Here is a 12,019-nt window from a genome sequence, read left to right on the forward strand (position 1 = left end):
TTCAGAGTGTCAAAACACCAGTCAAGGGGGAGTGCGTAAACCCCAAAGCAGGCTTTGAAAGAAGCAGGAACCGGGTCCGGACTTGAAGAAAACAATTCAAGCGTGGAGGGAGCCAAAGCCTGCACAACACCACACTCTAGGCAAAGCCTATGCCACAATGTTGCAACCGCAGTCCTCAAGAAACCACGGCGTCTGACGGGGTTAAAGTTTGAAGACAGGTTGTGGGCAGTACGCCAAAGACGTCGTCACTCAACCAGTTCTGAGGAGAAACCCTGAAACCGGAAATAGGACAGCGCGCACGCGCGACTGTCACCTGTCACCAAACACCGTCTCGAGAGCGCTCGCGCTCCCCCAAGGAAACCCCTGCTCCCACTCCACAAGAGGACACGAGCGCGAGACAGCGCACGGGACAACGGAGGTGACCACACGCTCCAACGGAAGAGAAAAGCCGACTAGCAGCTGAAGAAAAAACCACGTAAGTAACACGGAGACAAAGCCCCAAACACGTGAACCTCAAATGCGCAAAGCACAACAGGTAAGAAAAACAACAAAGTTAACAGAGTAACAATATGCTTAGGAGAGAAAATATGCACTTAACTGGCTGCGGAGCAGCAAAGAAAGAGGAAGACAGACTAATGTTGGGACCTTTTATACGCTACCATCTATGGTTACTCCCTGGTGTTCATGGGAAATGTAGTTTTTTGGTTGTTTTTATTGGCTGCTGAGCATTTCATTAAAGAAATGAGAAAGCATAATCGGAGCCTCCTGTCCTGACATAGAATTAAGTGTGCCAAAAATAAAGATGTTACCATAAATATCTCCATTCTGCTCAAGGTTGTTCGATTTAGAAAAACAGATCAGAAGAATGAAAAGCCAGTTTTAGTTGTTTTATTTAAACTGCAACTATAATGATGCTAACATTGACCTACGTTTCACCTTGGCTACTGGCACAAGGCAGGGTCATAACTCAAATGTAATAACCTATTTATTGCAGGCGACTAGGAACATCACAATTCTGTAATAAGGAAAATAGAGACGTGCGGTTGTTATACAGGCATTTCAGATTACATGTATTCTAACATGTACATTGTTCATTTTAACTAACAGCAACACTGTTTCGAAGCAATTAATAATGGTAGCGGTGTTCTTCAGTTTGCATTCTTTTCTTCAGCGTATCGCACAGCCGATAAAAGAGTCATGGAAAGGGTTTTACCAGGACACTTTTATGAAAACAACGCACGCTCGCCCTCTGCAGGGCTGTATGGAAACACATCTTTTGTTACTTGTTTAGTCAAGAAGTACGTTTTTTCAGAACAAGTAATACAGACTGAAGAAAAAAGCAGGCTTTCCCCTTTAAGACTTTAACTGCGGAATTGTGCTGTTTGGCCACGAATTGGAAAACGAAAATCAGCTGCCCGCGTATCAGCCACTCAGACTGGAAACTCGCTTCCTCGTGTAAAGTAAACACAAATAAACATTGTTGCCACTAAGCTTGCGGAACCATGCTTAAAAAGAGAAGCTGACGTTAAAGGTAAAGACTCGGTGTTGATAATTAATTGTGTATTTTATCTACGGTACAAAGAGCAACCTGCCACAAACAAACGACAAGGAACGCTGAGCAAGTTGTTCGGCGCCGTCGAGCGAGAGAGTGCAGACGGCTTACACGGAACTAAGGACGAGAAAGAACCAGGGTCAGTACCTTGCTTACATCGAGGACTTTTCCCTTCATGTAAATTAAATTGTCAGAAAGTGAGTAAGAATTGTACCAATGCCTTTACATTTTTTACGTTATTTTTGCTACTACTAACTAAATTGTTCCCTTTGTTTTTATACTGTTACCAATTGACTCGATTTCCGGTGTTATGCTTTCATTAATCTAACAACTCAATGTAGGTCGCAGGCCCGGTTCTAGCGGGTGGGCCAGGCCCACCCAAACATGATCCTTGACCCTCCCAGTCACGGTGAAAAATTCACCTGCAAAATTCATCTTCGCCCTGTAGGCTGAACGTTGTGGTGTTTAACCAAATCCTGTTTCTTGGTACTGGAGATAATAGATTGGACCAGAGTCTCTGCGTCGAAGGCGACCTAATCAGGCAGCTCATTTTTGGAGGGGTGGGCTTTATCTCCACCCACTAGTGGAGGCACACATGTTGAGGGGAATAAATCATGTCCTCTCTTGGAAACGGATGATTTGGATTTTCAGCTGCTCTGTTTTTTTCGGCATAGAGCAACTTTTACTGACTTTTGGGGGCTCCATCCTGCCTCACATGCTACCCCTGTGGGCCTCACCTTTTCTCTCCAGTCCTAGAGGACAGAAATTAAGCATGTGATAGCCTTGCACCTCTCCTGAGCCCTGCAGCTACTGCTAAATAAGATCATGCGTGGTGCGTGGGTCGGGCTGACACCTTTCCCACAGAAAAATACTGACCATTTGTTCACGTTTTTGAGATTCTGCAGAATTCCATAAATATAACCAGGGCTCAAGTCGGGGTACCACGCGGGTGGACTGCGTCCCGCCACTCACTTTACCGGGTGGACGCCCCCCCCCCCCCCCCCCCCCCCCCGCCAAACAGCTGGACTTCACTCTTTGACCTCTCTGGGACGGGTTTTCAGAGCTCACAGCACGCTGCTTACGCGCTGACTTCTCAGATGCAATCGCATCTAAGGAGTGAGCGAGGGGAGGCAATGAGCCCGATGGTGCAAGTTACCTTTCGTGATGTCACTTCCTGTCGTGACGTCACTTCCGGTGACAGCGTCCCCCCACTTCTTTTTTAGGACTTGTGCCCTGAATATAACTTACATGTAAACTAATTTGTTTTCATTTTAAACATTCCCTTTGTGATATTGTTTACTTTAATTATAAATCAGGTCATATGCGGAACTGTGAACACATTTTAAATTGCATTCTTCTTATATTTACTATTTTAAGTATGAAAGGGGGAAAAATACACACTTTAGGTGATGTTACTAATTTTTGTACTAGCCCAGGGCATTACAATTCTACTGAGGCTTGCAAAAAACAGGCTATGTGGCAACCCTATGGCCCATACTATTCTAGTATAAAAGGGGAAAAAATACCAACTTTAGGTGATGTTACTAATTTTTGTACTAGCCTGGGCATTACAATTCCACCTGAGGCTTGCATAAAACAGGCAATGTTACAACCCTATGTGGGGGATGTAACACCCCAAATGTTTGAATCTTAAGCTGCAGGATATAAACAGTAAGGCAGTGATCTGTTTTAGAGACATTAGATACTTTGAGTGGAAGGTAGGGATGTTGGATTGAGGATAGGACAGCAGGATCAGACTAGCCTACAGGGCAATCAAGTAGTGCCCGATGGGCTAGTCTGACAGATCAATGTGTGGGATAGTTTTATAGCAGTTTGTGGATCTATTTTATGGTCTGGTGGGCTGGTTTTTACTATTGATTTCCCCAATATTACCACAAATATTGCCAGCAATAAACACAAATCCATGCAATCTCTTATACCTTGCAAAATACCCATACATTGTGTCTTTACAAGTTCAAAACTGTCATTATTTGAAAATGTGGTCCACATATTTTAACTATCTGGTTCGCTAAGGGGGCCACTTTCATTTTAGTGCCCGGGTCGTTTTTATTTCGTCCCAGTCTAACTCTGGAGGACAGGTACCCTTGTATGCAGATGACAATAGATACCAGGGTGCAGTAGGTGCAGTGACACTGGGGGCCAGAGGCAGGAAGGGGCCCAGATCCCTGATTATTGCAGTATTTCACAGTTCAAACAGGGGCTCATTTTGTTTCTTGCACTATGGCCAATGACACATTGGCTTCACCACAGACAGACACCAGGGATGAAGACTCTTGAAAGTGAGGCTTTTTACTTTTTTTTTCAAGTCTATAATTATACCCAAACATTGTAATTTCTTCCTCAACTATTGGAGACCTCGTGATGTGAGAACAACTTTCTCAGGACTGAAGTGGGGTCTTCAGACCGGTGTGGTGGGATCGCCTGGACCCTGATGGAGCCAGATCATTCATAGTGGTGTAACATAAAATGATGGGTTCCAGCTGCAAAATGCAGTGAAGGGCCCCATAGCCTCCCATATCTCATAGATATTCATTTGCCGTGCGATATATGGGGCCCTCTGAAGGGTTGAGGGCCCCCAAAGAGGGTTGGGGCCCCCACCCCACAGGTGCTGCAGATTGCTGGTTACACCCTTACGCATTCTATTCTAAGATATGACCAGCATAGAAATATGCAGAATTAAAGTGCTCTGGGGCACAGCTCTCAGATCTAAATTACAAAAGGAAAATTGGAGTTTATAAATGAAAAGTTTGACACACCGTCATAAGTACAACAGTATCAGTAGTCACCACTTGTACATAATTCTATACTGGGGGAGGTTGCTTGAATCTGGAAGAAGGAGCAGAGATTCTGATTAGGGTTTGATCTCCTGTGGTAAGTGGCAACCAACTCTTGTGAAAGAGGCAAACACCCTAAAGTTGATATAGGCTGACTTGTGAGCCAAATGCATGTCTGGTGCTTGTAGTGATGAGTTGCCTTTTGTTCTACTCGAAAGCCAGCTTCACTGCAAAGTTTTGTGTAGTTGTTCTAATAAACCCAGAGTGAGTTACCATGAATCGGATGGCTGTGTGCTACGCTGCCCGCAACCAGATTCCAGTCTGTGTTGGATAAAAGGTGGCATCCTATTGAGGGGCCTCATCTGGAAATTATGACTAAATGACCTCCTGAATCTCATGGGATAGGAGCTCTTTGGAGGTCGACCGTAGTTATTCTGAGTTCACCCACTTAATTTGATCTCGAGGATTGCCTTCTGCCCATCTTCACTTTTTGAGTCTCTACTTTGCTACCAGTACTTGCAGATTTCTGTCATATTAACCTATTCTTGATTACCTTCCACTCCTTTTACTCACTTGTCTGAGATGGTAGAAACGCAGTTTTAACACTTCCACATAAAAGAGTCCCCTACTCTGCTCCTGTGCAAAGGACAAGAGGATTGTTGCCTGGGGAGTTGGTGATTTCAATCCATATTGCAGCAGTTCTGTTTAGGCCTCATTCCAATTAAGATTTGTACAAACAAGAGGTTGGGCCTGTACCAGCATCCAAACTAGGCCACAGTCTAACTTAGAACATATAAAAGTGGTTTGGACGTGCTTACGTACTTGATATAATCATCAATTAAGCACGTACAGACCACTTTTGTATGTTCTAAGTCATTCCAATTAAACGCACATTTGGAGGTATCAGAACCAGTCACCTTTGGGTAGGTTGACAACTTCCCTCCATGCAATCATGGCCATTGTTTACAGTCCTACTCTTTAAACTCACAAATCATTGATATTCCGGGTGTTTGTCTAATTACTTTGATAGAAGCAAACTAAGGCTACAATGCACAAAATGCTTATATCCCTTTACCGCTACCCACCCCTAAACCCTATATTCACTTTTACATCCCTTTACCACTACCCACGCTCTGTATACACACAGAGTCTAATGTTTGCCTCATAATATCTGTTTGAAAGTAGATATGATGTCATCTAGGGCTTGACAGTTACCTCAAGAAGCGGACAAAATTGGACCCACCATGGCCTACCTCAATGCACCGTTGGGCCATCCAGATAAAAATTCCTGGAGCCAGGCCTGGTAGGTTGACTACCTGGCATTGAGGCAAAGTCAGGACGGGATTGTAAAAAATTCAGGACAAATGATCAAAATTCAGGACAGAAATTCAGCACAACAGGAGGAGCGCCATACCCCACTGGTTTATCAATACATTAATTTACAGTTTTTTATATTGCACTGATTATTCACGGTGCCATGTATGAGATTGCCTCTAAGTATGCTACATTCAAATGGCGTGACTCGCAAATAGTGTTTTGTTTTTTTCAACTCGCAATTAGCGTGTCGCAAAATGAAATGTACAACAGTGTCTCAGACACTATTTAAGATTCCCAAATGGGTTGCAAGGGGCCTGCTTTATTAATATTCATGAGGCAGGTCGTAATTTACGACCCATTGGGATTGGTAGGCACTCACAGGGATGGTGGCCTGCTTGGGTCAGCAGACCAACATATCAGTGACTGCTTTTTCAATAAAGCAGTTTTTATTTTGTTAAATGCAGCCTGTTTTCCTTAATGGAAAAGGGGATGCATTAAAAAAGGAAAAATGAAATGTTTCTGTTTTATTTTATAGGAATAGTCAGTGGTCTGTGGGACCACTGCCTGCTCTTAACCCCTTCGATGCAGGGGTAATACCCCCATGGTGCGGTGGGGCGGGGGGTGACCACGGCGCCGCTGTGCTCGTGACAAGCCCAGCTTGTCATGAGTCACAGTGGAGCTGTGCTCATGACAAGCTGGACTCGTCACAACTCCACCCACTGATTAATTATCCCGCACAGGCGGGGAATCAATCGAGCTGGGCTAGTCATCAGCACCGAAGGAGTTAAAAAAACTTTTTGCTGCCAATCACTATGGGGAAGGGGTCCCCTGAGGACGGCTTTCCATTTGGGACTGGCTTACCACTAACTTCAAGTAGGTGGCAAACTGTGATTGTTTTGTGACTGCTTCTCGTTCGCAAAACAATCATACACCCCCTGCAAGACTCGTTATTAGGAAGGGACACCCTTGGCATGCTCTTTCCTAATAGCGACTCGCAAACCCTATTTTGCGAGTCGGTAACAGGTTACGGAAACACAAAATAGGGTTATACATACAATAGGCCCGTTTTGCTGTGCGACTGCTAAAAACTGTCATACATGTGGCCCTTCATCCTTGTTCAATAGTAAATTAATGCCCTTGAGTACTGTGCCAAGGGAATCACTTCTTCCCACATATATAGTATATCTTTCTTGGAAAGAAAGCAACAGCAACATGCTGTTTGTTTCTAAACAGTTCAATACACATGGCAAACAGTTTGGGAAACATTATGTAAGTGACTTTTTTTGCGTCTTCTAGTTCAGGCAATGTGGACAAGCACATCAGGCTCACCTGACCCTTTCGCTAGATGCCAAACTTAAAAGAGTTGAGGCAGAGAAGATGATGTGAATGACCACCTCACACCAAATGTCAGGATGTGAGGTACCTACCACTTGTCTGTAGTCTCACAGTACCAAGAAGGCCTGACTGCTGCATTAGAGTGTGCATCAGGGACTCTATATTTATTTCAGAACGGAGAGGCCAACCACCAGACAGAGAGTTAAAGAGCAGGATGAAGTCTAGATCAGATGGGAGATCCACAGCAACTGATTCAAAGCTTAATTGCTAAGAACCAGATAAATAAGAAAGAGAAGAACAAGGCGGGACAGTTCCTAAAATCAGATAGGCCCTCCATGAGTACTGGAAAAATGGAGTATAGTCTCAACAGAGAAGCCAGAAACAGAAGAGGCACGTTCAATTGGTTGAATAAATAGCACCCTCCCACCCTGGAAAACTCTGCAGGTGCAATGGTCCATTGGTAGTGCTAATGGAAAGCTTGTTGGGAATGGCACCTTGCAGTGTTGTCCCTGGGCAATTGGCCACTCTGTCCATGTCTTAAAATTGCTCTGCAGTCGAGCCAAGCCCGAATCAGTGGTCTGGTTCTTCCCTAAGTACCTAATAGCATGAAGAACCTTTAAAATATTTGGGATACAAATTACACAACAAACAAAATATAAGAACATGATAAAGACTTTAAAATGTAGAAAGTGTATCTCTAACACATAGAAGGGTCTCAAATTAGCATAGTAGATTACAACATTGCACTAACATTTATTTGAATTGGAAGTTTCCAAACATGAACTTTAAAACATTTATTCACCCATTCCTCCTGATAAATCCATGAGTGAACAAAGCGTACAAATTGTCAGGTGTCGCTTTTGTCACGGCCAATAATATTTTATAGTGAAGGTTAGGGACTGCAGGACAACATATGCTAACATCCCTGGCTTTCTCAGTGGTCGAAGGGCATTAAGAAAAGTATGGATACTGTGATCCTGAGTGCAATTGGGATGTGTTTAGTGAGCGTGGAGGCAGAATCAAAGGCATAGCTAAAACAAATTCAATAGTCTGTGATTTATTTTTTTGATCTTTCACCATCAAGTAATTGCATATAAAATAATGCAAACCATAAATGAAAAGTAAATGCAGGTTTGAAAAATCAGTGGGAACTACACAATGTTATGTGAGGAAACCTTTGTTGGTTAATGTGATCACTGCAGATGTATGTGTGTGCAACCAGAAGCCAATGGAACTGAATTTTGTTTGGTTGAGCAGGGAATAGTGACTTGTGCATATTTAGTGTTTGTAGGTCCCTGCCCGTCCCAGAAAGGACTGTGTATGTGAAAGTCATTATTTTAAATATGCATTACACACAGTATAAGATAGGCTGCTACAAAATACAGGCATAAATATATGTTAAAATCAAAAAAGTGTTTTCAAAGTGTACATTTTAGTAATATGGAGATTGCACCTACCACTCTTTCCAATCTTAGACCAATCTCACTACTGCCCTGCCTGAATAAAATCACTGAGAAATTAGTAAATATACAAATAAATGATTTCTTGCAAAAAGCCAATATATTACACCCCAAGCAATCAGGTTTTAGACCTGGCCATTCAACAGAGTCAGTGCTGCTCCATACATCCGAGACTTTGAAATTGGCCTTTGATCAAGGCAAGGAAGCAGTGCTGGTTCTGTTGGACTTGTCGTCCGCGTTCGATACTGTCTCTCACAATATTTTGAGAGATAGGCTTGCTCATAGCGGAATTCTTTTTTGGAAAGCAGGCACCAGATAACACTGGGTAGTTATAAATCTGAGGAAAAACGGGTGTCATCAGGGGTACCTCAGGGCTCATCCCTGAGTCCAAATCTTTTTAATATCTATATGGCACTACTCCTCACTCTGCTATCCACATTTGATGTTGAATCCATAGCCTATGCAGATGATACACAGTTGATTTTTACTCTTGACAAAAACTCTTCAGCAGTGGAAGAGAAATTTAATCACTGCCTAACAACAGCGATGGACTGGATGAAACTGAATCATCTTAAATCAACAGTTCAAAAACAGAAATTATGTTGTTTGGAAAATCTAACTCATTTTCCCCAATTCAGCGGTGGCCTTCTAATTCAGCCCCGCCTCCCAATACAGTGGATAAGGTGAGAAATTTACGGATCAAGTTTGACTCCACTCTATCCTTCCACAAGAAATCACTTGCGGTGGCAGGTACCTGCTTCCAAACGATAAAAACGCTGAGAAAGTTTTTTGATCTTCTTCAGTTACCCGCTAGGAAAACGGTTACAGCTGCCTTAATTCTATCTCGTTTGGACTATTGTAATAGTCTGTATGCAGGAACGAAAAAGACAGTCCTAAAATGACTGCAGATTGTCCAGAATGCTGCAGTGAGGCTGGTCCTGAAATTGCCAAAAGTCTCCTCCTCAGCAGCAGCACTGAGATCTTTTCACTGGCTGTCTATTCACAAAAGGATTCTCTTCAAAATCCTGACTATCACTTACAGAGCCTCAAGAGCCACAGGACCAGGATACCTAAGATCAAGAATCACGCCGTACACTACCAATAGCGTCCTGCGGTCATCCGCGGAGAATCTGTTAGCAACCCCTCCTTTACACTGAAAAGGAGAGGGGGCAAGACAATGCCGGTATTAGGAACTAAAGCATGGAATTCCCTGACCACCCAGCTTAGACATACACACATTAAACCCACTTTTAAGAAGGTCTTAAAGGCCTGAATTTTTACCATACCAGACGACACTGTTTTATCTCTCATTTAATCCCTTGATTTTAGTATCTCAACCTGGTTTCTCCCCTACTACAGAGTAACATATCTTGTCTCGCTAGCGCCAAGATTATATATATATCTCCTACTGGCGGGCCGCCAGTAGGTAGAAATTGTTAGGACCTTGTTTCTATTGAAAAAGCATTTTTCTTTTGCCAATATCTTTGGCGCCGTTTGACGAATCTTTGCAAAATTTTCAAAACGAATGGTTCACTCAGGTCAGCTCCTGTCTTGAAAATTTTGAGATAATTCGTCAAGCGGGGGCTCTGAAATAAGGAGGCCCCAAAACGTGTTTTCCCTATGTTCATTTCCATAGGAATTTTTGGAACAGGCTACAGCCCCCACTGCTGAACGGAATTACACCAAATTTGACAAAAAAGGTTGCTCTTGGTTCAGAAAGCGACCTTTTTTTAAATGGTATAAATCAGTTCGGTAGTTCAAAAAATAAAAATATTGATATATGAGCACCGAGGAAGATTTGCAATTCCTTCCGAGCACGAGCTTCATTCTGATTGGCTTCCAACACTCCAAACCAGAATGTGTTGGCAGCCTTCCAACACTCCAAACCAGAATGTGTTGGCAGCCATCTTTTGACTCGGTAACCGAGTCACAAGAAAACAATTAAAAAAACAAGAAAAGGGGGCAGGGAAGAAACGCCCTGACCCTCTAGGCCTGTTCAGGGGCATTTAAAAAAAATATTTTTGGCCGAATTGGCGCAGGGTGTGCAAATCTAGCCAAACTTTTTTTTAAACGAAGCATGGGCTCCTGCGCTTTTGTTTATTTGGGCCCCCGGGAGGCTCCTCCAAATTCAAAAACCTATACAGTTATTACTTCATTGAACCATCTGAAGCTTGAGTGAAATTGGGTTGAGCAGGTCGAGCTGACGCCATTTCCTGGAGAAGTGGGCAAGTTAAGCTTAGGGCATATTTACAGGCGCATGGTCATTTTTCAGTATTAACATCTCTTTACGTTTTGTGGCAAGTGTGAGGCACTGTAGACATTTTCAGCTAGTGTGGTCCGTTTCAAATTGTGGCGGCATTTGAGTAGTGTGGTTAATTTCACATATTGTGGACCCTTTCAGTTAGTGTGGACAATTCTGGAACTGTGCTAAGTTCCAGTTTAATGATCAGCCACAGTAGGTTGATGCAGTGAGGTTGGTTTTCGTTGCATGGTCAGTAACAAGCAATCTGGTTAGTTTCAGGCAGTGTGTTCAGTTTTAGGGTGTGTGGTTGAGTATTATAGTCGGTTTCAGGCACAGTAAGACATTGTGATTAGTTAGCTACTGTGATTGCGCGAGATATTGTAGTCTGTTGTAACATAACATTGCATTTAAAAAAAATCTTTTTGTTATATTGGAGTTGGTTTCACATGCTTAACTGGTTCCGGTGTTGTGGTCAGTTTCATGTACTGTAGTCACCTAAGATAATATGGTCAGCTCCAGACGTTCTAGTGAGGTGCATGTATTTCTGTCGGTTTTGGGGTATTATAATCAGTTATAGACAGTATAGTAAGTTTTATGTCCCATTGTCAGTTTTTAGGGCTCGGCCTACGCAACACGAAGTGGGGCGGAGCTTCGAGCTCCTAATGTTAAAGAAAAAAAATAAGTATCTCTAGGGCTCTGGCCAGACACATTGCTTAGTGTTTTATGGCATGTGCCTAGTGATTCGTCTTCGCTGTGCTGTCTATTTAGTAGCCTTGACGTGATAGGCTATATTTACTTTTCGTCCGTCATTGATGTTAGTTTCATGGCATATTCTGTGCGCGAACGAGCACGGCAGAGTGATTAATCTTAATTAGGAGCTGTCAGAGTGCCCGTGTAATGCAATCCAGATGGTGCGAGCGCGTTCACCATTGCATTGCATGTATCATGCTGAAGGACTGGGTTCTTTTGGACCCAGCGGTGCCAGGGCACAACACCTGAAACCTTCGTGGGTAACCTGCTCCGGCGTACAAGTCACAGAGACACGGGACACTTCCTTCGGCGTCAAAGATTCAAGGTTTATTTGCTGCAGGGAACACAGAAGTCACAGGAAGTACATCGAGTGTAGTTCGGGGAGACTGCTTCAAATTGGTTCTGTGGATCGCTCCTTTTATACAGTTTTTACCCATAGGATAACATTGAACACAAAGGTTTACAACCCGGTTCCCACATTTAGCTCCCAGAGGGGTCGCTTTGGTCGCTTTGAAACACACAAGGTCCGGAACATAAGTGCGGAAACATTTGGCGGTTCCCAACTGTA

General features: G+C 43.2%; 1 protein-coding gene across 3 annotated transcripts in view; it reads left to right on the top strand.

The window, feature by feature from the left end:
• Nucleotides 1-1,289: 1,289 nt before the first annotated feature.
• The window catches only part of LOC147697094 (inosine-uridine preferring nucleoside hydrolase-like), an 82,772-nt gene continuing 72,042 nt past the window's right edge, over nucleotides 1,290-12,019 (top strand). The window contains exon 1 of one of the 3 annotated variants that reach the window (XM_086934170.1): nucleotides 1,290-1,691. The gene's annotated coding sequence lies outside the window, so the exon portion shown is untranslated. Of the gene's footprint in view, nucleotides 1,750-12,019 lie in introns of all 3 variants that reach the window. The other 2 variants (XM_086934172.1, XM_086934171.1) reach the window with 2 other exon arrangements.

This window comes from Lissotriton vulgaris, chromosome 8, assembly GCF_964263255.1.
Source record: "Lissotriton vulgaris chromosome 8, aLisVul1.2, whole genome shotgun sequence".
Classification (NCBI taxonomy): Eukaryota; Metazoa; Chordata; class Amphibia; order Caudata; family Salamandridae; genus Lissotriton; species Lissotriton vulgaris.